The sequence below is a fragment of the Taudactylus pleione genome, unplaced genomic scaffold (genome assembly GCF_031769625.1).
Source record: "Taudactylus pleione unplaced genomic scaffold, aTauple2 ptg000467l, whole genome shotgun sequence".
In the NCBI taxonomy this organism is placed as follows: domain Eukaryota; kingdom Metazoa; phylum Chordata; class Amphibia; order Anura; family Myobatrachidae; genus Taudactylus; species Taudactylus pleione.
In genome coordinates this window covers 1,520,656-1,546,433 of record NW_028284869.1, presented here as the reverse complement: position 1 = coordinate 1,546,433, position 25,778 = coordinate 1,520,656, and the positions used below count along the sequence as shown (strand labels likewise).

Genomic DNA, 25,778 nt, shown 5'->3' with positions numbered 1-25,778 from the left:
TATTCCTGATTTCTTCAAAACAAGAAACATTCTCTAAGGAGCTTATGATCTTAAAAAATGAAAAGAATACACTGTTAATCCATTAATTGACTGCAATGCACTTCTTTTGATGATGGAAAATATTAATACAATGCACAAATTTGATTTAAAATGCAAATGAATAAATAAACATGTTGAACATTTAAGTCCACTTTTTGGCACTTTTGGAAAAGAGAATTTGAATTAAATGTTAAAGCAGATAATAGGAAAATATATTTAATAGTCTAATTTACATAAGACTATTCAGAGTTGGATATTTTTAAGATGCCATAAATCTAGTATTCTGTGAATGACAAAGCCATGACTCTGTCCATAGCCCATAAGTGCTACACATACCAACAAAGCTTCCCATTTGTTGAAAGGGCATTTCTTGGTCAGTGTTTTCCTGATTTCTTCAAAACAAGAAACATTCTCTAAGGAGCTTATGATCTTAAAAAATGAAAAGAATACACTGTTAATCCATTAATTGACTGCAATGCACTTCTTTTGATGATGGAAAATATTATTACAATGCACAAATTAGGTTTAAAATGCAAATGAATAAATAAACATGTTGTACACTTAAGTCCACTTTTTGGCATTTTTGGAAAAGAGAATTTGAATCAAATGTTAAAGCAGATAATAGGAAAATATATTTAATAGTCTAATTTACATAAGACTATTCAGAGTTGGATATTTTTAAGATGCCATAAATCTAGTATTCTGTGAATGACAAAGCCATGACTCTGTCCATACCCCATAAGTGCTACACATACCAACAAAGCTTCCCATTTGTTGAAAGGGCATTTCTTGGTCAGTGTATTCCTGATTTCTTCAAAACAAGAAACATTCTCTATGGAGCTTATGATCTTAAAAAAGAATAGAACACAAACTATGTTTTGGCCGGGAATCGAACCCGGGTCAACTGCTTGGAAGGCAGCTATGCTCACCACTATACCACCAAAGCTTCCTATTTATTGAAAGGGCATTTCTTGGTCAGGTTATTCTGGATTCCTTCAAAACAAGAAACTTTCTCTAAGGATCTTATGAGCTTAAAAAAATAAAAGAATACACAAGAAAAGCCATCCGTTGGCCGGGAATCGAACCCGGGTCAACTGCTTGTAAGGAAGCTATGCTCACCAATATACCACCAACGCTTGCTGGTTGCCAAAGGCCATTTGTTAGTCAAATCTGTAAGCCACAACACCTGATTGTATGATTTAAATGCTCTGCACTGTTAATCCATTAATTGACTGCAAAGCACTTCTTTTGATGATGGAAAATATTAATACAATGCACAAATTAGGTTTAAAATGCAAATGAATAAATAAACATGGTGTACATTTAAGTTCTCTTTTTGGCACTTTTGGAAAAGAGAATTTGAATTAAATGTTAAAGCAGATAATAGGAAAATATATTTAATAGTCTAATTTACATAAGACTATTCAGAGTTGGATATTTTTAAGATGCCATCAATCTAGTATTCTGTGAATGACAAAGCCATGACTCTGTCCATACCCCATAAGTGCTACACATACCAACAAAGCTTCCCATTTGTTGAAAGGGCATTTCTTGGTCAGTGTATTCCTGATTTCTTCAAAACAAGAAACATTCTCTAAGGAGCTTATGATCTTAAAAAATGAAAAGAATACACTGTTAATCCATTAATTGACTGCAATGCACTTCTTTTGATGATGGAAAATATTAATACAATGCACAAATTTGATTTAAAATGCAAATGAATAAATAAACATGTTGAACATTTAAGTCCACTTTTTGGCAATTTTGGAAAAGAGAATTTGAATTAAATGTTAAAGCAGATAATAGGAAAATATATTTAATAGTCTAATTTACATAAGACTATTCAGAGTTGGATATTTTTAAGATGCCATAAATCTAGTATTCTGTGAATGACAAAGCCATGACTCTGTCCATAGCCCATAAGTGCTACACATACCAGCAAAGCTTCCCATTTGTTGAAAGTGCATTTCTTGGTCAGTGTTTTCCTGATTTCTTCAAAACAAGAAACATTCTCTAAGGAGCTTATGATCTTAAAAAATGAAAAGAATACACTGTTAATCCATTAATTGACTGCAATGCACTTTTTTTGATGATGGAAAATATTTATACAATGCACAAATTAGGTTTAAAATGCAAAAGAATAAATAAACATGGTGTACATTTATGTCCACTTTTTGGCACTTTTGGAAAAGAGAATTTGAATCAAATGTTAAAGCAGATAATAGGAAAATTTATTTAATAGTCTAATTTACATAAGACTATTCAGAGTTGGATATTTTTAAGATGCCATAAATCTAGTATTCTGTGAATGACAAAGCCATGACTGTCCATACCCCATAAGTGCTACACATACCAACAAAGCTTCCCATTTGTTGAAAGGGCATTTCTTGGTCAGTGTTTTCCTGATTTCTTCAAAACAAGAAACATTCTCTAAGGAGCTTATGATCTTAAAAAATGAAAAGAATACACTGTTAATCCATTAATTGACTGCAATGCACTTCTTTTGATGATGGAAAATATTATTACAATGCACAAATTAGGTTTAAAATGCAAATGAATAAATAAACATGTTGTACACTTAAGTCCACTTTTTGGCATTTTTGGAAAAGAGAATTTGAATCAAATGTTAAAGCAGATAATAGGAATTATATTTAATAGTCTAATTTACATAAGACTATTCAGAGTTGGATATTTTTAAGATGCCATAAATCTAGTATTCTGTGAATGACAAAGCCATGACTCTGTCCATACCCCATAAGTGCTACACATACCAACAAAGCTTCCCATTTGTTGAAAGGGCATTTCTTGGTCAGTGTATTCCTGATTTCTTCAAAACAAGAAACATTCTCTAAGGAGCTTATGATGTTAAAAAATGAAAAGAATACATAAGAAAAATCATGCGTTGGCCAGTGCTACACATACCAACAAAGCTTCCCATTTTTTGAAAGGGCATTTCTTGGTGAGGGTATTCCTAATTCCTACAAAACAAGAAACATTCTCTAATGAGCTTATGATCTTAAAAAATGAATAGAATACAAACTATGCATTTGCCGGGAATCGAACCCAGGTCAACTGCTTGAAGGCAGCTATGCTCACCACTATACCACCAACGCTTCATATTTCTTGATAGGGCATTTCTTGGTCAGTTTATTCCAGATTCCTTCAAAATAAGAAACTTTCTCTAAGGATCTTATGAGCTTAAAAAAATAAAAGACGACACAAAAAAAGCCATGCATTTGCCGGTAATCGAACCCAGGTCAACTGCTTGGAAGGCAGCTATGCTCACCACTATACCACCAACGCTTCCTGGCTGTCAAAGGCCATTTGTTAGTCAAATGTGTAAGCCACAACACCTGATTGTATGATTTCAATGCTCTGCACTGTTAATCCATTAATTGACTGCAATGCACTTCTTTTGATGATGGAAAATATTAATACAATGCACAAATTAGGTTTAAAATGCAAATGAATAAATAAAAACATGGTGTACATTTAAGTCCACTTTTTGGCACTTTTGGAAAAGAGAATTTGAATCAAATGTTAAAGCAGATAATAGGAAAATATATTTAATAGTTTAATTTACATAACATTATTCAGAGTTGGATATTTTTAAGATGCCATAAATCTAGTATTCTGTGAATGACAAAGCCATGACTCTGTCCATACCCCATAAGTGCTACACATACCAACAAAGCTTCCCATTTGTTGAAAGGGCATTTCTTGGTCAGTGTATTCCTGATTTCTTCAAAACAAGAAACATTCTCTAAAGAGCTTATGATCTTAAAAAAGGAAAAGAGTACACTGTTAATCCATTAATTGACTGTAATGCACCTCTTTTGATGATGGAAAATATTAATACAATGCACAAATTAGGTTTAAAAAGCAAATTAATAAATAAACATCGTGCAAATTTAAGTCCACATTTTGGCACTTTTGGAAAAGAGAATTTGAATCAAATGTTAAAGCAGATAATAGGAAAATATCTTTATTAGTCTAATTTACATAAGACCATTCAGAGTTGGATATTTTTAAGATGACATAAATCTAGTATTCTGTGAATGACAAAGCCATGACTCTGTCCATACCCCATAAGTGCTACACATACCAACAAAGCTTCCCATTTGTTGAAAGGGCATTTCTTGGTCAGTGTATTCCTGATTTCTTCAAAACAAGAAACATTCTCTATGGAGCTTATGATCTTAAAAAAGAATAGAATACAAACTATGTATTGGCCGGGAATCGAACCCGGGTCAACTGCTTGGAAGGCAGCTATGCTCACCACTATACCACCAACGCTTCATATTTCTTGATAGGGCATTTCTTGGTCAGTTTATTCCAGATTCCTTCAAAATAAGAAACTTTCTCTAAGGATCTTATGAGCTTAAAAAAATAAAAGACGACACAAAAAAAGCCATGCATTTGCCGGTAATCGAACCCAGGTCAACTGCTTGGAAGGCAGCTATGCTCACCACTATACCACCAACGCTTCCTGGCTGTCAAAGGCCATTTGTTAGTCAAATGTGTAAGCCACAACACCTGATTGTATGATTTCAATGCTCTGCACTGTTAATCCATTAATTGACTGCAATGCACTTCTTTTGATGATGGAAAATATTAATACAATGCACAAATTAGGTTTAAAATGCAAATGAATAAATAAAAACATGGTGTACATTTAAGTCCACTTTTTGGCACTTTTGGAAAAGAGAATTTGAATCAAATGTTAAAGCAGATAATAGGAAAATATATTTAATAGTTTAATTTACATAACATTATTCAGAGTTGGATATTTTTAAGATGCCATAAATCTAGTATTCTGTGAATGACAAAGCCATGACTCTGTCCATACCCCATAAGTGCTACACATACCAACAAAGCTTCCCATTTGTTGAAAGGGCATTTCTTGGTCAGTGTATTCCTGATTTCTTCAAAACAAGAAACATTCTCTAAAGAGCTTATGATCTTAAAAAAGGAAAAGAGTACACTGTTAATCCATTAATTGACTGTAATGCACCTCTTTTGATGATGGAAAATATTAATACAATGCACAAATTAGGTTTAAAAAGCAAATTAATAAATAAACATCGTGCAAATTTAAGTCCACATTTTGGCACTTTTGGAAAAGAGAATTTGAATCAAATGTTAAAGCAGATAATAGGAAAATATCTTTATTAGTCTAATTTACATAAGACTATTCAGAGTTGGATATTTTTAAGATGACATAAATCTAGTATTCTGTGAATGACAAAGCCATGACTCTGTCCATACCCCATAAGTGCTACACATACCAACAAAGCTTCCCATTTGTTGAAAGGGCATTTCTTGGTCAGTGTATTCCTGATTTCTTCAAAACAAGAAACATTCTCTATGGAGCTTATGATCTTAAAAAAGAATAGAATACAAACTATGTATTGGCCGGGAATCGAACCCGGGTCAACTGCTTGGAAGGCAGCTATGCTCACCACTATACCACCAAAGCTTCCTATTTATTGAAAGGGCATTTCTTGGTCAGGTTATTCTGGATTCCTTCAAAACAAGAAACTTTCTCTAAGGATCTTATGAGCTTAAAAAAATAAAAGAATACACAAGAAAAGCCATCCGTTGGCCGGGAATCGAACCCGGGTCAACTGCTTGTAAGGCAGCTATGCCCACCAATATACCACCAACGCTTGCTGGTTGCCAAAGGCCATTTGTTAGTCAAATCTGTAAGCCACAACACCTGATTGTATGATTTAAATGCTCTGCACTGTTAATCCATTAATTGACTGCAAAGCACTTCTTTTGATGATGGAAAATATTAATACAATGCACAAATTAGGTTTAAAATGCAAATGAATAAATAAACATGGTGTACATTTAAGTTCTCTTTTTGGCACTTTTGGAAAAGAGAATTTGAATTAAATGTTAAAGCAGATAATAGGAAAATATATTTAATAGTCTAATTTACATAAGACTATTCAGAGTTGGATATTTTTAAGATGCCATCAATCTAGTATTCTGTGAATGACAAAGCCATGACTCTGTCCATACCCCATAAGTGCTACACATACCAACAAAGCTTCCCATTTGTTGAAAGGGCATTTCTTGGTCAGTGTATTCCTGATTTCTTCAAAACAAGAAACATTCTCTATGGAGCTTATGATCTTAAAAAAGAATAGAATACAAACTATGTATTGGCCGGGAATCGAACCCGGGTCAACTGCTTGGAAGGCAGCTATGCTCACCACTATACCACCAACGCTTCATATTTCTTGATAGGGCATTTCTTGGTCAGTTTATTCCAGATTCCTTCAAAATAAGAAACTTTCTCTAAGGATCTTATGAGCTTAAAAAAATAAAAGACGACACAAAAAAAGCCATGCATTTGCCGGTAATCGAACCCAGGTCAACTGCTTGGAAGGCAGCTATGCTCACCACTATACCACCAACGCTTCCTGGCTGTCAAAGGCCATTTGTTAGTCAAATGTGTAAGCCACAACACCTGATTGTATGATTTCAATGCTCTGCACTGTTAATCCATTAATTGACTGCAATGCACTTCTTTTGATGATGGAAAATATTAATACAATGCACAAATTAGGTTTAAAATGCAAATGAATAAATAAAAACATGGTGTACATTTAAGTCCACTTTTTGGCACTTTTGGAAAAGAGAATTTGAATTAAATGTTAAAGCAGATAATAGGAAAATATATTTAATAGTCTAATTTACATAAGACTATTCAGAGTTGGATATTTTTAAGATGCCATAAATCTAGTATTCTGTGAATGACAAAGCCATGACTCTGTCCATAGCCCATAAGTGCTACACATACCAACAAAGCTTCCCATTTGTTGAAAGGGCATTTCTTGGTCAGTGTTTTCCTGATTTCTTCAAAACAAGAAACATTCTCTAAGGAGCTTATGATCTTAAAAAATGAAAAGAATACACTGTTAATCCATTAATTGACTGCAATGCACTTCTTTTGATGATGGAAAATATTAATACAATGCACAAATTTGATTTAAAATGCAAATGAATAAATAAACATGTTGAACATTTAAGTCCACTTTTTGGCACTTTTGGAAAAGAGAATTTGAATTAAATGTTAAAGCAGATAATAGGAAAATATATTTAATAGTCTAATTTACATAAGACTATTCAGAGTTGGATATTTTTAAGATGCCATAAATCTAGTATTCTGTGAATGACAAAGCCATGACTCTGTCCATAGCCCATAAGTGCTACACATACCAACAAAGCTTCCCATTTGTTGAAAGGGCATTTCTTGGTCAGTGTTTTCCTGATTTCTTCAAAACAAGAAACATTCTCTAAGGAGCTTATGATCTTAAAAAATGAAAAGAATACACTGTTAATCCATTAATTGACTGCAATGCACTTCTTTTGATGATGGAAAATATTATTACAATGCACAAATTAGGTTTAAAATGCAAATGAATAAATAAACATGTTGTACACTTAAGTCCACTTTTTGGCATTTTTGGAAAAGAGAATTTGAATCAAATGTTAAAGCAGATAATAGGAAAATATATTTAATAGTCTAATTTACATAAGACTATTCAGAGTTGGATATTTTTAAGATGCCATAAATCTAGTATTCTGTGAATGACAAAGCCATGACTCTGTCCATACCCCATAAGTGCTACACATACCAACAAAGCTTCCCATTTGTTGAAAGGGCATTTCTTGGTCAGTGTATTCCTGATTTCTTCAAAACAAGAAACATTCTCTATGGAGCTTATGATCTTAAAAAAGAATAGAACACAAACTATGTTTTGGCCGGGAATCGAACCCGGGTCAACTGCTTGGAAGGCAGCTATGCTCACCACTATACCACCAAAGCTTCCTATTTATTGAAAGGGCATTTCTTGGTCAGGTTATTCTGGATTCCTTCAAAACAAGAAACTTTCTCTAAGGATCTTATGAGCTTAAAAAAATAAAAGAATACACAAGAAAAGCCATCCGTTGGCCGGGAATCGAACCCGGGTCAACTGCTTGTAAGGAAGCTATGCTCACCAATATACCACCAACGCTTGCTGGTTGCCAAAGGCCATTTGTTAGTCAAATCTGTAAGCCACAACACCTGATTGTATGATTTAAATGCTCTGCACTGTTAATCCATTAATTGACTGCAAAGCACTTCTTTTGATGATGGAAAATATTAATACAATGCACAAATTAGGTTTAAAATGCAAATGAATAAATAAACATGGTGTACATTTAAGTTCTCTTTTTGGCACTTTTGGAAAAGAGAATTTGAATTAAATGTTAAAGCAGATAATAGGAAAATATATTTAATAGTCTAATTTACATAAGACTATTCAGAGTTGGATATTTTTAAGATGCCATCAATCTAGTATTCTGTGAATGACAAAGCCATGACTCTGTCCATACCCCATAAGTGCTACACATACCAACAAAGCTTCCCATTTGTTGAAAGGGCATTTCTTGGTCAGTGTATTCCTGATTTCTTCAAAACAAGAAACATTCTCTAAGGAGCTTATGATCTTAAAAAATGAAAAGAATACACTGTTAATCCATTAATTGACTGCAATGCACTTCTTTTGATGATGGAAAATATTAATACAATGCACAAATTTGATTTAAAATGCAAATGAATAAATAAACATGTTGAACATTTAAGTCCACTTTTTGGCAATTTTGGAAAAGAGAATTTGAATTAAATGTTAAAGCAGATAATAGGAAAATATATTTAATAGTCTAATTTACATAAGACTATTCAGAGTTGGATATTTTTAAGATGCCATAAATCTAGTATTCTGTGAATGACAAAGCCATGACTCTGTCCATAGCCCATAAGTGCTACACATACCAGCAAAGCTTCCCATTTGTTGAAAGTGCATTTCTTGGTCAGTGTTTTCCTGATTTCTTCAAAACAAGAAACATTCTCTAAGGAGCTTATGATCTTAAAAAATGAAAAGAATACACTGTTAATCCATTAATTGACTGCAATGCACTTTTTTTGATGATGGAAAATATTTATACAATGCACAAATTAGGTTTAAAATGCAAAAGAATAAATAAACATGGTGTACATTTATGTCCACTTTTTGGCACTTTTGGAAAAGAGAATTTGAATCAAATGTTAAAGCAGATAATAGGAAAATTTATTTAATAGTCTAATTTACATAAGACTATTCAGAGTTGGATATTTTTAAGATGCCATAAATCTAGTATTCTGTGAATGACAAAGCCATGACTGTCCATACCCCATAAGTGCTACACATACCAACAAAGCTTCCCATTTGTTGAAAGGGCATTTCTTGGTCAGTGTTTTCCTGATTTCTTCAAAACAAGAAACATTCTCTAAGGAGCTTATGATCTTAAAAAATGAAAAGAATACACTGTTAATCCATTAATTGACTGCAATGCACTTCTTTTGATGATGGAAAATATTATTACAATGCACAAATTAGGTTTAAAATGCAAATGAATAAATAAACATGTTGTACACTTAAGTCCACTTTTTGGCATTTTTGGAAAAGAGAATTTGAATCAAATGTTAAAGCAGATAATAGGAATTATATTTAATAGTCTAATTTACATAAGACTATTCAGAGTTGGATATTTTTAAGATGCCATAAATCTAGTATTCTGTGAATGACAAAGCCATGACTCTGTCCATACCCCATAAGTGCTACACATACCAACAAAGCTTCCCATTTGTTGAAAGGGCATTTCTTGGTCAGTGTATTCCTGATTTCTTCAAAACAAGAAACATTCTCTAAGGAGCTTATGATGTTAAAAAATGAAAAGAATACATAAGAAAAATCATGCGTTGGCCAGTGCTACACATACCAACAAAGCTTCCCATTTTTTGAAAGGGCATTTCTTGGTGAGGGTATTCCTAATTCCTACAAAACAAGAAACATTCTCTAATGAGCTTATGATCTTAAAAAATGAATAGAATACAAACTATGCATTTGCCGGGAATCGAACCCAGGTCAACTGCTTGAAGGCAGCTATGCTCACCACTATACCACCAACGCTTCATATTTCTTGATAGGGCATTTCTTGGTCAGTTTATTCCAGATTCCTTCAAAATAAGAAACTTTCTCTAAGGATCTTATGAGCTTAAAAAAATAAAAGACGACACAAAAAAAGCCATGCATTTGCCGGTAATCGAACCCAGGTCAACTGCTTGGAAGGCAGCTATGCTCACCACTATACCACCAACGCTTCCTGGCTGTCAAAGGCCATTTGTTAGTCAAATGTGTAAGCCACAACACCTGATTGTATGATTTCAATGCTCTGCACTGTTAATCCATTAATTGACTGCAATGCACTTCTTTTGATGATGGAAAATATTAATACAATGCACAAATTAGGTTTAAAATGCAAATGAATAAATAAAAACATGGTGTACATTTAAGTCCACTTTTTGGCACTTTTGGAAAAGAGAATTTGAATCAAATGTTAAAGCAGATAATAGGAAAATATATTTAATAGTTTAATTTACATAACATTATTCAGAGTTGGATATTTTTAAGATGCCATAAATCTAGTATTCTGTGAATGACAAAGCCATGACTCTGTCCATACCCCATAAGTGCTACACATACCAACAAAGCTTCCCATTTGTTGAAAGGGCATTTCTTGGTCAGTGTATTCCTGATTTCTTCAAAACAAGAAACATTCTCTAAAGAGCTTATGATCTTAAAAAAGGAAAAGAGTACACTGTTAATCCATTAATTGACTGTAATGCACCTCTTTTGATGATGGAAAATATTAATACAATGCACAAATTAGGTTTAAAAAGCAAATTAATAAATAAACATCGTGCAAATTTAAGTCCACATTTTGGCACTTTTGGAAAAGAGAATTTGAATCAAATGTTAAAGCAGATAATAGGAAAATATCTTTATTAGTCTAATTTACATAAGACTATTCAGAGTTGGATATTTTTAAGATGACATAAATCTAGTATTCTGTGAATGACAAAGCCATGACTCTGTCCATACCCCATAAGTGCTACACATACCAACAAAGCTTCCCATTTGTTGAAAGGGCATTTCTTGGTCAGTGTATTCCTGATTTCTTCAAAACAAGAAACATTCTCTATGGAGCTTATGATCTTAAAAAAGAATAGAATACAAACTATGTATTGGCCGGGAATCGAACCCGGGTCAACTGCTTGGAAGGCAGCTATGCTCACCACTATACCACCAACGCTTCATATTTCTTGATAGGGCATTTCTTGGTCAGTTTATTCCAGATTCCTTCAAAATAAGAAACTTTCTCTAAGGATCTTATGAGCTTAAAAAAATAAAAGACGACACAAAAAAAGCCATGCATTTGCCGGTAATCGAACCCAGGTCAACTGCTTGGAAGGCAGCTATGCTCACCACTATACCACCAACGCTTCCTGGTTGTCAAAGGCCATTTGTTAGTCAAATGTGTAAGCCACAACACCTGATTGTATGATTTCAATGCTCTGCACTGTTAATCCATTAATTGACTGCAATGCACTTCTTTTGATGATGGAAAATATTAATACAATGCACAAATTAGGTTTAAAATGCAAATGAATAAATAAAAACATGGTGTACATTTAAGTCCACTTTTTGGCACTTTTGGAAAAGAGAATTTGAATCAAATGTTAAAGCAGATAATAGGAAAATATATTTAATAGTTTAATTTACATAACATTATTCAGAGTTGGATATTTTTAAGATGCCATAAATCTAGTATTCTGTGAATGACAAAGCCATGACTCTGTCCATACCCCATAAGTGCTACACATACCAACAAAGCTTCCCATTTGTTGAAAGGGCATTTCTTGGTCAGTGTATTCCTGATTTCTTCAAAACAAGAAACATTCTCTAAAGAGCTTATGATCTTAAAAAAGGAAAAGAGTACACTGTTAATCCATTAATTGACTGTAATGCACCTCTTTTGATGATGGAAAATATTAATACAATGCACAAATTAGGTTTAAAAAGCAAATTAATAAATAAACATCGTGCAAATTTAAGTCCACATTTTGGCACTTTTGGAAAAGAGAATTTGAATCAAATGTTAAAGCAGATAATAGGAAAATATCTTTATTAGTCTAATTTACATAAGACTATTCAGAGTTGGATATTTTTAAGATGACATAAATCTAGTATTCTGTGAATGACAAAGCCATGACTCTGTCCATACCCCATAAGTGCTACACATACCAACAAAGCTTCCCATTTGTTGAAAGGGCATTTCTTGGTCAGTGTATTCCTGATTTCTTCAAAACAAGAAACATTCTCTATGGAGCTTATGATCTTAAAAAAGAATAGAATACAAACTATGTATTGGCCGGGAATCGAACCCGGGTCAACTGCTTGGAAGGCAGCTATGCTCACCACTATACCACCAAAGCTTCCTATTTATTGAAAGGGCATTTCTTGGTCAGGTTATTCTGGATTCCTTCAAAACAAGAAACTTTCTCTAAGGATCTTATGAGCTTAAAAAAATAAAAGAATACACAAGAAAAGCCATCCGTTGGCCGGGAATCGAACCCGGGTCAACTGCTTGTAAGGCAGCTATGCCCACCAATATACCACCAACGCTTGCTGGTTGCCAAAGGCCATTTGTTAGTCAAATCTGTAAGCCACAACACCTGATTGTATGATTTAAATGCTCTGCACTGTTAATCCATTAATTGACTGCAAAGCACTTCTTTTGATGATGGAAAATATTAATACAATGCACAAATTAGGTTTAAAATGCAAATGAATAAATAAACATGGTGTACATTTAAGTTCTCTTTTTGGCACTTTTGGAAAAGAGAATTTGAATTAAATGTTAAAGCAGATAATAGGAAAATATATTTAATAGTCTAATTTACATAAGACTATTCAGAGTTGGATATTTTTAAGATGCCATCAATCTAGTATTCTGTGAATGACAAAGCCATGACTCTGTCCATACCCCATAAGTGCTACACATACCAACAAAGCTTCCCATTTGTTGAAAGGGCATTTCTTGGTCAGTGTATTCCTGATTTCTTCAAAACAAGAAACATTCTCTATGGAGCTTATGATCTTAAAAAAGAATAGAACACAAACTATGTTTTGGCCGGGTATCGAACCCGGGTCAACTGCTTGGAAGGCAGCTATGCTCACCACTATACCACCAAAGCTTCCTATTTATTGAAAGGGCATTTCTTGGTCAGGTTATTCTGGATTCCTTCAAAACAAGAAACTTTCTCTAAGGATCTTATGAGCTTAAAAAAATAAAAGAATACACAAGAAAAGCCATCCGTTGGCCGGGAATCGAACCCGGGTCAACTGCTTGTAAGGCAGCTATGCCCACCAATATACCACCAACGCTTGCTGGTTGCCAAAGGCCATTTGTTAGTCAAATCTGTAAGCCACAACACCTGATTGTATGATTTAAATGCTCTGCACTGTTAATCCATTAATTGACTGCAAAGCACTTCTTTTGATGATGGAAAATATTAATACAATGCACAAATTAGGTTTAAAATGCAAATGAATAAATAAACATGGTGTACATTTAAGTTCTCTTTTTGGCACTTTTGGAAAAGAGAATTTGAATTAAATGTTAAAGCAGATAATAGGAAAATATATTTAATAGTCTAATTTACATAAGACTATTCAGAGTTGGATATTTTTAAGATGCCATCAATCTAGTATTCTGTGAATGACAAAGCCATGACTCTGTCCATACCCCATAAGTGCTACACATACCAACAAAGCTTCCCATTTGTTGAAAGGGCATTTCTTGGTCAGTGTATTCCTGATTTCTTCAAAACAAGAAACATTCTCTAAGGAGCTTATGATCTTAAAAAATGAAAAGAATACACTGTTAATCCATTTATTGACTGCAATGCACTTCTTTTGATGATGGAAAATATTAATACAATGCACAAATTTGATTTAAAATGCAAATGAATAAATAAACATGTTGAACATTTCAGTCCACTTTTTGGCACTTTTGGAAAAGAGAATTTGAATTAAATGTTAAAGAAGATAATAGGAAAATATATTTAATAGTCTAATTTACATAAGACTATTCAGAGTTGGATATTTTTAAGATGCCATAAATCTAGTATTCTGTGAATGACAAAGCCATGACTCTGTCCATAGCCCATAAGTGCTACACATACCAACAAAGCTTCCCATTTGTTGAAAGGGCATTTCTTGGTCAGTGTTTTCCTGATTTCTTCAAAACAAGAAACATTCTCTAAGGAGCTTATGATCTTAAAAAATGAAAAGAATACACTGTTAATCCATTAATTGACTGCAATGCACTTTTTTTGATGATGGAAAATATTTATACAATGCACAAATTAGGTTTAAAATGCAAAAGAATAAATAAACATCGTGTACATTTATGTCCACTTTTTGGCACTTTTGGAAAAGAGAATTTGAATCAAATGTTAAAGCAGATAATAGGAAAATTTATTTAATAGTCTAATTTACATAAGACTATTCAGAGTTGGATATTTTTAAGATGCCATAAATCTAGTATTCTGTGAATGACAAAGCCATGACTGTGCATACCCCATAAGTGCTACACATACCAACAAAGCTTCCCATTTGTTGAAAGGGCATTTCTTGGTCAGTGTTTTCCTGATTTCTTCAAAACAAGAAACATTCTCTAAAGAGCTTATGATCTTAAAAAAGGAAAAGAGTACACTGTTAATCCATTAATTGACTGTAATGCACCTCTTTTGATGATGGAAAATATTAATACAATGCACAAATTAGGTTTAAAAAGCAAATTAATAAATAAACATCGTGCAAATTTAAGTCCACATTTTGGCACTTTTGGAAAAGAGAATTTGAATCAAATGTTAAAGCAGATAATAGGAAAATATCTTTATTAGTCTAATTTACATAAGACTATTCAGAGTTGGATATTTTTAAGATGACATAAATCTAGTATTCTGTGAATGACAAAGCCATGACTCTGTCCATACCCCATAAGTGCTACACATACCAACAAAGCTTCCCATTTGTTGAAAGGGCATTTCTTGGTCAGTGTATTCCTGATTTCTTCAAAACAAGAAACATTCTCTATGGAGCTTATGATCTTAAAAAAGAATAGAATACAAACTATGTATTGGCCGGGAATCGAACCCGGGTCAACTGCTTGGAAGGCAGCTATGCTCACCACTATACCACCAAAGCTTCCTATTTATTGAAAGGGCATTTCTTGGTCAGGTTATTCTGGATTCCTTCAAAACAAGAAACTTTCTCTAAGGATCTTATGAGCTTAAAAAAATAAAAGAATACACAAGAAAAGCCATCCGTTGGCCGGGAATCGAACCCGGGTCAACTGCTTGTAAGGCAGCTATGCCCACCAATATACCACCAACGCTTGCTGGTTGCCAAAGGCCATTTGTTAGTCAAATCTGTAAGCCACAACACCTGATTGTATGATTTAAATGCTCTGCACTGTTAATCCATTAATTGACTGCAAAGCACTTCTTTTGATGATGGAAAATATTAATACAATGCACAAATTAGGTTTAAAATGCAAATGAATAAATAAACATGGTGTACATTTAAGTTCTCTTTTTGGCACTTTTGGAAAAGAGAATTTGAATTAAATGTTAAAGCAGATAATAGGAAAATATATTTAATAGTCTAATTTACATAAGACTATTCAGAGTTGGATATTTTTAAGATGCCATCAATCTAGTATTCTGTGAATGACAAAGCCATGACTCTGTCCATACCCCATAAGTGCTACACATACCAACAAAGCTTCCCATTTGTTGAAAGGGCATTTCTTGGTCAGTGTATTCCTGATTTCTTCAAAACAAGAAACATTCTCTATGGAGCTTATGATCTTAAAAAAGAATAGAACACAAACTATGTTTTGGCCGGGTATCGAACCCGGGTCAACTGCTTGGAAGGCAGCTATGCTCACCACTATACCACCAAAGCTTCCTATTTATTGAAAGGGCATTTCTTGGTCAGGTTATTCTGGATTCCTTCAAAACAAGAAACTTTCTCTAAGGATCTTATGAGCTTAAAAAAATAAAAGAATACACAAGAAAAGCCATCCGTTGGCCGGGAATCGAACCCGGGTCAACTGCTTGTAAGGCAGCTATGCCCACCAATATACCACCAACGCTTGCTGGTTGCCAAAGGCCATTTGTTAGTCAAATCTGTAAGCCACAACACCTGATTGTATGATTTAAATGCTCTGCACTGTTAATCCATTAATTGACTGCAAAGCACTTCTTTTGATGATGGAAAATATTAATACAATGCACAAATTAGGTTTAAAATGCAAATGAATAAATAAACATGGTGTACATTTAAGTTCTCTTTTTGGCACTTTTGGAAAAGAGAATTTGAATTAAATGTTAAAGCAGATAATAGGAAAATATATTTAATAGTCTAATTTACATAAGACTATTCAGAGTTGGATATTTTTAAGATGCCATCAATCTAGTATTCTGTGAATGACAAAGCCATGACTCTGTCCATACCCCATAAGTGCTACACATACCAACAAAGCTTCCCATTTGTTGAAAGGGCATTTCTTGGTCAGTGTATTCCTGATTTCTTCAAAACAAGAAACATTCTCTAAGGAGCTTATGATCTTAAAAAATGAAAAGAATACACTGTTAATCCATTTATTGACTGCAATGCACTTCTTTTGATGATGGAAAATATTAATACAATGCACAAATTTGATTTAAAATGCAAATGAATAAATAAACATGTTGAACATTTCAGTCCACTTTTTGGCACTTTTGGAAAAGAGAATTTGAATTAAATGTTAAAGAAGATAATAGGAAAATATATTTAATAGTCTAATTTACATAAGACTATTCAGAGTTGGATATTTTTAAGATGCCATAAATCTAGTATTCTGTGAATGACAAAGCCATGACTCTGTCCATAGCCCATAAGTGCTACACATACCAACAAAGCTTCCCATTTGTTGAAAGGGCATTTCTTGGTCAGTGTTTTCCTGATTTCTTCAAAACAAGAAACATTCTCTAAGGAGCTTATGATCTTAAAAAATGAAAAGAATACACTGTTAATCCATTAATTGACTGCAATGCACTTTTTTTGATGATGGAAAATATTTATACAATGCACAAATTAGGTTTAAAATGCAAAAGAATAAATAAACATCGTGTACATTTATGTCCACTTTTTGGCACTTTTGGAAAAGAGAATTTGAATCAAATGTTAAAGCAGATAATAGGAAAATTTATTTAATAGTCTAATTTACATAAGACTATTCAGAGTTGGATATTTTTAAGATGCCATAAATCTAGTATTCTGTGAATGACAAAGCCATGACTGTGCATACCCCATAAGTGCTACACATACCAACAAAGCTTCCCATTTGTTGAAAGGGCATTTCTTGGTCAGTGTTTTCCTGATTTCTTCAAAACAAGAAACATTCTCTAAGGAGCTTATGATCTTAAAAAATGAAAAGAATACACTGTTAATCCATTAATTGACTGCAATGCACTTCTTTTGATGATGGAAAATATTATTACAATGCACAAATTAGGTTTAAAATGCAAATGAATAAATAAACATGTTGTACACTTAAGTCCACTTTTTGGCATTTTTGGAAAAGAGAATTTGAATCAAATGTTAAAGCAGATAATAGGAAAATATATTTAATAGTCTAATTTACATAAGACTATTCAGAGCTGGATATTTTTAAGATGCCATAAATCTAGTATTCTGTGAATGACAAAGCCATGACTCTGTCCATACCCCATAAGTGCTACACATACCAACAAAGCTTCCCATTTGTTGAAAGGGCATTTCTTGGTCAGTGTATTCCTGATTTCTTCAAAACAAGAAACATTCTCTAAGGAGCTTATGATCTTAAAAAATGAAAAGAATACACTGTTAATCCATTAATTGACTGCAATGCACTTCTTTTGATGATGGAAAATATTAATACAATGCACAAATTTGATTTAAAATGCAAATGAATAAATAAACATGTTGAACATTTAAGTCCACTTTTTGGCACTTTTGGAAAAGAGAATTTGAATTAAATGTTAAAGCAGATAATAGGAAAATATATTTAATAGTCTAATTTACATAAGACTATTCAGAGTTGGATATTTTTAAGATGCCATAAATCTAGTATTCTGTGAATGACAAAGCCATGACTCTGTCCATAGCCCATAAGTGCTACACATACCAACAAAGCTTCCCATTTGTTGAAAGGGCATTTCTTGGTCAGTGTTTTCCTGATTTCTTCAAAACAAGAAACATTCTCTAAGGAGCTTATGATCTTAAAAAATGAAAAGAATACACTGTTAATCCATTAATTGACTGCAATGCACTTTTTTTGATGATGGAAAATATTTATACAATGCACAAATTAGGTTTAAAATGCAAAAGAATAAATAAACATGGTGTACATTTATGTCCACTTTTTGGCACTTTTGGAAAAGAGAATTTGAATCAAATGTTAAAGCAGATAATAGGAAAATTTATTTAATTGTCTAATTTACATAAGACTATTCAGAGTTGGATATTTTTAAGATGCCATAAATCTAGTATTCTGTGAATGACAAAGCCATGACTGTCCATACCCCATAAGTGCTACACATACCAACAAAGCTTCCCATTTGTTGAAAGGGCATTTCTTGGTCAGTGTTTTCCTGATTTCTTCAAAACAAGAAACATTCTCTAAGGAGCTTATGATCTTAAAAAATGAAAAGAATACACTGTTAATCCATTAATTGACTGCAATGCACTTCTTTTGATGATGGAAAATATTATTACAATGCACAAATTAGGTTTAAAATACAAATGAATAAATAAACATGTTGTACACTTAAGTCCACTTTTTGGCATTTTTGGAAAAGAGAATTTGAATCAAATGTTAAAGCAGATAATAGGAATTATATTTAATAGTCTAATTTACATAAGACTATTCAGAGTTGGATATTTTTAAGATGCCATAAATCTAGTATTCTGTGAATGACAAAGCCATGACTCTGTCCATACCCCATAAGTGCTACACATACCAACAAAGCTTCCCATTTGTTGAAAGGGCATTTCTTGGTCAGTGTTTTCCTGATTTCTTCAAAACAAGAAACATTCTCTAAGGAGCTTATGATGTTAAAAAATGAAAAGAATACATAAGAAAAATCATGCGTTGGCCAGTGCTACACATACCAACAAAGCTTCCCGTTTTTTGAAAGGGCATTTCTTGGTGAGGGTATTCCTAATTCCTACAAAACAAGAAACATTCTCTAATGAGCTTATGATCTTAAAAAATGAATAGAATACAACTATGCATTTGCCGGGAATCGAACCCGGGTCAACTGCTTGAAGGCAGCTATGCTCACCACTATACCACCAACGCTTCATATTTCTTGATAGGGCATTTCTTGGTCAGTTTATTCCGGATTCCTTCAAAATAAGAAACTTTCTCTAAGGATCTTATGAGCTTAAAAAAATAAAAGACGACACAAAAAAAGCCATGCATTTGCCGGTAATCGAACCCGGGTCAACTGCTTGGAAGGCAGCTATGTTAACCACTGTACCACAAACGCTTCCTGGCTGTCAAAGGCCATTTGTTAGTCAAATGTGTAAGCCACAACACCTGATTGTATGATTTCAATGCTCTGCACTGTTAATCCATTAATTGACTGCAATGCACTTCTTTTGATGATGGAAAATATTAATACAATGCACAAATTAGGTTTAAAATGCAAATGAATAAATAAAAACATGGTGTACATTTAAGTCCACTTTTTGGCACTTTTGGAAAAGAGAATTTGAATCAAATGTTAAAGCAGATAATAGGAAAATATATTTAATAGTTTAATTTACATAACATTATTCAGAGTTGGATATTTTTAAGATGCCATAAATCTAGTTTTCTGTGAATGACAAAGCCATGACTCTGTCCATACCCCATAAGTGCTACACATACCAACAAAGCTTCCCATTTGTTGAAAGGGCATTTCTTGGTCAGTGTATTCCTGATTTCTTCAAAACAAGAAACATTCTCTAAAGAGCTTATGATCTTAAAAAAGGAAAAGAGTACACTGTTAATCCATTAATTGACTGTAATGCACCTCTTTTGATGATGGAAAATATTAATACAATGCACAAATTAGGTTTAAAAAGCAAATTAATAAATAAACATCGTGTAAATTTAAGTCCACATTTTGGCACTTTTGGAAAAGAGAATTTGAATCAAATGTTAAAGCAGATAATAGGAAAATATATTTATTAGTCTAATTTACATAAGACTATTCAGAGTTGGATATTTTTAAGATGCCATAAATCTAGTATTCTGTGAATGACAAAGCCATGACTCTGTCCATACCCCATAAGTGCTACACATACCAACAAAGCTTCCCATTTGTTGAAAGGGCATTTCTTGGTCAGTGTATTCCTGATTTCTTCAAAACAAGAAACATTTTCTATGGAGCTTATGATCTTAAAAAAGAATAGAATACAAACTATGTATTGGCCGGGAATCAAACCCGGGTCAACTGCTTGGAAGGCAGCTATGCTCACCACTATACCACCAAAGCTTCCTATTTATTGAAAGGGCATTTCTTGGTCAGGTTATTCTGGATTCCTTCAAAACAAGAAACTTTCTCTAAGGATCTTATGAGCTTAAAAAAATAAAAGAATACACTAGAAAAGCCATCCGTTGGCCGGGAATCGAACCCGGGTCAACTGCTTGTAAGGCAGCTATGCCCACCAATATACCACCAACGCTTGCTGGTTGCCAAAAGCCATTTGTTAGTCAAATCTGTAAGCCACAACACCTGATTGTATGATTTAAATGCTCTGCACTGTTAATCCATTAATTGACTGCAAAGCACTTCTTTTGATGATGGAAAATATTAATACAATGCACAAATTAGGTTTAAAATGCAAATGAATAAATAAACATGGTGTACATTTAAGTTCTCTTTTTGGCACTTTTGGAAAAGAGAATTTGAATTAAATGTTAAAGCAGATAATAGGAAAATATATTTAATAGTCTAATTTACATAAGACTATTCAGAGTTGGATATTTTTAAGATGCCATAAATCTAGTATTCTGTGAATGACAAAGCCATGACTCTGTCCATACCCCATAAGTGCTACACATACCAACAAAGCTTCCCATTTGTTGAAAGGGCATTTCTTGGTCAGTGTATTCCTGATTTCTTCAAAACAAGAAACATTCTCTAAGGAGCTTATGATCTTAAAAAATGAAAAGAATACACTGTTAATCCATTTATTGACTGCAATGCACTTCTTTTGATGATGGAAAATATTAATACAATGCACAAATTTGATTTAAAATGCAAATGAATAAATAAACATGTTGAACATTTCAGTCCACTTTTTGGCACTTTTGGAAAAGAGAATTTGAATTAAATGTTAAAGCAGATAATAGGAAAATATATTTAATAGTCTAATTTACATAAGACTATTCAGAGTTGGATATTTTTAAGATGCCATAAATGTAGTATTCTGTGAATGACAAAGCCATGACTCTGTCCATAGCCCATAAGTGCTACACATACCAACAAAGCTTCCCATTTGTTGAAAGGGCATTTCTTGGTCAGTGTTTTCCTGATTTCTTCAAAACAAGAAACATTCTCTAAGGAGCTTATGATCTTAAAAAATGAAAAGAATACACTGTTAATCCATTAATTGACTGCAATGCACTTTTTTTGATGATGGAAAATATTTATACAATGCACAAATTAGGTTTAAAATGCAAAAGAATAAATAAACATCGTGTACATTTATGTCCACTTTTTGGCACTTTTGGAAAAGAGAATTTGAATCAAATGTTAAAGCAGATAATAGGAAAATTTATTTAATAGTCTAATTTACATAAGACTATTCAGAGTTGGATATTTTTAAGATGCCATAAATCTAGTATTCTGTGAATGACAAAGCCATGACTGTCCATACCCCATAAGTGCTACACATACCAACAAAGCTTCCCATTTGTTGAAAGGGCATTTCTTGGTCAGTGTTTTCCTGATTTCTTCAAAACAAGAAACATTCTCTAAGGAGCTTATGATCTTAAAAAATGAAAAGAATACACTGTTAATCCATTAATTGACTGCAATGCACTTCTTTTGATGATGGAAAAAATTATTACAATGCACAAATTAGGTTTAAAATGCAAATGAATAAATAAACATGTTGTACACTTAAGTCCACTTTTTGGCATTTTTGGAAAAGAGAATTTGAATCAAATGTTAAAGCAGATAATAGGAAAATATATTTAATAGTCTAATTTACATAAGACTATTCAGAGTTGGATATTTTTAAGATGCCATCAATCTAGTATTCTGTGAATGACAAAGCCATGACTCTGTCCATACCCCATAAGTGCTACACATACCAACAAAGCTTCCCATTTGTTGAAAGGGCATTTCTTGGTCAGTGTATTCCTGATTTCTTCAAAACAAGAAACATTCTCTAAAGAGCTTATGATCTTAAAAAAGGAAAAGAGTACACTGTTAATCCATTAATTGACTGTAATGCACCTCTTTTGATGATGGAAAATATTAATACAATGCACAAATTAGGTTTAAAAAGCAAATTAATAAATAAACATCGTGTAAATTTAAGTCCACATTTTGGCACTTTTGGAAAAGAGAATTTGAATCAAATGTTAAAGCAGATAATAGGAAAATATATGTATTAGTCTAATTTACATAAGACTATTCAGAGTTGGATATTTTTAAGATGCCATAAATCTAGTATTCTGTGAATGACAAAGCCATGACTCTGTCCATACCCCATAAGTGCTACACATACCAACAAAGCTTCCCATTTGTTGAAAGGGCATTTCTTGGTCAGTGTATTCCTGATTTCTTCAAAACAAGAAACATTCTCTATGGAGCTTATGATCTTAAAAAAGAATAGAATACAAACTATGTATTGGCCGGGAATCAAACCCGGGTCAACTGCTTGGAAGGCAGCTATGCTCACCACTATACCACCAAAGCTTCCTATTTATTGAAAGGGCATTTCTTGGTCAGGTTATTCTGGATTCCTTCAAAACAAGAAACTTTCTCTAAGGATCTTATGAGCTTAAAAAAATAAAAGAATACACTAGAAAAGCCATCCGTTGGCCGGGAATCGAACCCGGGTCAACTGCTTGTAAGGCAGCTATGCCCACCAATATACCACCAACGCTTGCTGGTTGCCAAAGGCCATTTGTTAGTCAAATCTGTAAGCCACAACACCTGATTGTATGATTTAAATGCTCTGCACTGTTAATCCATTAATTGACTGCAAAGCACTTCTTTTGATGATGGAAAATATTAATACAATGCACAAATTAGGTTTAAAATGCAAATGAATAAATAAACATGGTGTACATTTAAGTTCTCTTTTTGGCACTTTTGGAAAAGAGAATTTGAATTAAATGTTAAAGCAGATAATAGGAAAATATATTTAATAGTCTAATTTACATAAGACTATTCAGAGTTGGATATTTTTAAGATGCCATCAATCTAGTATTCTGTGAATGACAAAGCCATGACTCTGTCCATACCCCATAAGTGCTACACATACCAACAAAGCTTCCCATTTGTTGAAAGGGCATTTCTTGGTCAGTGTATTCCTGATTTCTTCAAAACAAGAAACATTCTCTAAGGAGCTTATGATCTTAAAAAATGAAAAGAATACACTGTTAATCCATTTATTGACTGCAATGCACTTCTTTTGATGATGGAAAATATTAATACAATGCACAAATTTGATTTAAAATGCAAATGAATAAATAAACATGTTGAACATTTCAGTCCACTTTTTGGCACTTTTGGAAAAGAGAATTTGAATTAAATGTTAAAGCAGATAATAGGAAAATATATTTAATAGTCTAATTTACATAAGACTATTCAGAGTTGGATATTTTTAAGATGCCATAAATCTAGTATTCTGTGAATGACAAAGCCATGACTCTGTCCATAGCCCATAAGTGCTACACATACCAACAAAGCTTCCCATTTGTTGAAAGGGCATTTCTTGGTCAGTGTTTTCCTGATTTCTTCAAAACAAGAAACATTCTCTAAGGAGCTTATGATCTTAAAAAATGAAAAGAATACACTGTTAATCCATTAATTGACTGCAATGCACTTTTTTTGATGATGGAAAATATTTATACAATGCACAAATTAGGTTTAAAATGCAAAAGAATAAATAAACATCGTGTACATTTATGTCCACTTTTTGGCACTTTTGGAAAAGAGAATTTGAATCAAATGTTAAAGCAGATAATAGGAAAATATATTTAATAGTCTAATTTACATAAGACTATTCAGAGTTGGATATTTTTAAGATGCCATAAATCTAGTATTCTGTGAATGACAAAGCCATGACTGTCCATACCCCATAAGTGCTACACATACCAACAAAGCTTCCCATTTGTTGAAAGGGCATTTCTTGGTCAGTGTTTTCCTGATTTCTTCAAAACAAGAAACATTCTCTAAGGAGCTTATGATCTTAAAAAATGAAAAGAATACACTGTTAATCCATTAATTGACTGCAATGCACTTCTTTTGATGATGGAAAATATTATTACAATGCACAAATTAGGTTTAAAATGCAAATGAATAAATAAACATGTTGTACACTTAAGTCCACTTTTTGGCATTTTTGGAAAAGAGAATTTGAATCAAATGTTAAAGCAGATAATAGGAAAATATATTTAATAGTCTAATTTACATAAGACTATTCAGAGTTGGATATTTTTAAGATGCCATAAATCTAGTATTCTGTGAATGACAAAGCCATGACTCTGTCCATACCCCATAAGTGCTACACATACCAACAAAGCTTCCCATTTGTTGAAAGGGCATTTCTTGGTCAGTGTATTCCTGATTTCTTCAAAACAAGAAACATTCTCTAAGGAGCTTATGATCTTAAAAAATGAAAAGAATACACTGTTAATCCATTAATTGACTGCAATGCACTTCTTTTGATGATGGAAAATATTAATACAATGCACAAATTTGATTTAAAATGCAAATGAATAAATAAACATGTTGAACATTTAAGTCCACTTTTTGGCACTTTTGGAAAAGAGAATTTGAATTAAATGTTAAAGCAGATAATAGGAAAATATATTTAATAGTCTAATTTACATAAGACTATTCAGAGTTGGATATTTTTAAGATGCCATAAATCTAGTATTCTGTGAATGACAAAGCCATGACTCTGTCCATAGCCCATAAGTGCTACACATACCAACAAAGCTTCCCATTTGTTGAAAGGGCATTTCTTGGTCAGTGTTTTCCTGATTTCTTCAAAACAAGAAACATTCTCTAAGGAGCTTATGATCTTAAAAAATGAAAAGAATACACTGTTAATCCATTAATTGACTGCAATGCACTTTTTTTGATGATGGAAAATATTTATACAATGCACAAATTAGGTTTAAAATGCAAAAGAATAAATAAACATGGTGTACATTTATGTCCACTTTTTGGCACTTTTGGAAAAGAGAATTTGAATCAAATGTTAAAGCAGATAATAGGAAAATTTATTTAATAGTCTAATTTACATAAGACTATTCAGAGTTGGATATTTTTAAGATGCCATAAATCTAGTATTCTGTGAATGACAAAGCCATGACTGTCCATACCCCATAAGTGCTACACATACCAACAAAGCTTCCCATTTGTTGAAAGGGCATTTCTTGGTCAGTGTTTTCCTGATTTCTTCAAAACAAGAAACATTCTCTAAGGAGCTTATGATCTTAAAAAATGAAAAGAATACACTGTT

At 32.8% G+C, this 25,778-nt stretch overlaps 10 non-coding genes across 10 annotated transcripts; all 10 read right to left on the bottom strand.

Annotated features, from left to right (window-relative positions):
• Positions 1-913: 913 nt before the first annotated feature.
• Positions 914-985, bottom strand: TRNAG-UCC (transfer RNA glycine (anticodon UCC)). The gene has a single exon. It is a non-coding gene; the product is annotated as a tRNA-Gly (tRNA).
• Positions 986-4,263: 3,278 nt separating this feature from the next.
• TRNAG-UCC (transfer RNA glycine (anticodon UCC)) lies at positions 4,264-4,335 on the bottom strand. The gene has a single exon. It is a non-coding gene; the product is annotated as a tRNA-Gly (tRNA).
• Positions 4,336-5,446: 1,111 nt separating this feature from the next.
• TRNAG-UCC (transfer RNA glycine (anticodon UCC)) lies at positions 5,447-5,518 on the bottom strand. The gene has a single exon. It is a non-coding gene; the product is annotated as a tRNA-Gly (tRNA).
• A 690-nt stretch (positions 5,519-6,208) lies between these two features.
• TRNAG-UCC (transfer RNA glycine (anticodon UCC)) lies at positions 6,209-6,280 on the bottom strand. Its single transcript has one exon. It is a non-coding gene; the product is annotated as a tRNA-Gly (tRNA).
• Positions 6,281-7,810: 1,530 nt separating this feature from the next.
• Positions 7,811-7,882, bottom strand: TRNAG-UCC (transfer RNA glycine (anticodon UCC)). Its single transcript has one exon. It is a non-coding gene; the product is annotated as a tRNA-Gly (tRNA).
• A 3,278-nt stretch (positions 7,883-11,160) lies between these two features.
• TRNAG-UCC (transfer RNA glycine (anticodon UCC)) lies at positions 11,161-11,232 on the bottom strand. Its single transcript has one exon. It is a non-coding gene; the product is annotated as a tRNA-Gly (tRNA).
• Positions 11,233-12,343: 1,111 nt separating this feature from the next.
• Positions 12,344-12,415, bottom strand: TRNAG-UCC (transfer RNA glycine (anticodon UCC)). The gene has a single exon. It is a non-coding gene; the product is annotated as a tRNA-Gly (tRNA).
• A 690-nt stretch (positions 12,416-13,105) lies between these two features.
• On the bottom strand, positions 13,106-13,177 carry TRNAG-UCC (transfer RNA glycine (anticodon UCC)). Its single transcript has one exon. It is a non-coding gene; the product is annotated as a tRNA-Gly (tRNA).
• A 1,945-nt stretch (positions 13,178-15,122) lies between these two features.
• On the bottom strand, positions 15,123-15,194 carry TRNAG-UCC (transfer RNA glycine (anticodon UCC)). Its single transcript has one exon. It is a non-coding gene; the product is annotated as a tRNA-Gly (tRNA).
• A 690-nt stretch (positions 15,195-15,884) lies between these two features.
• Positions 15,885-15,956, bottom strand: TRNAG-UCC (transfer RNA glycine (anticodon UCC)). Its single transcript has one exon. It is a non-coding gene; the product is annotated as a tRNA-Gly (tRNA).
• Between the last annotated feature and the right edge of the window lie 9,822 nt (positions 15,957-25,778).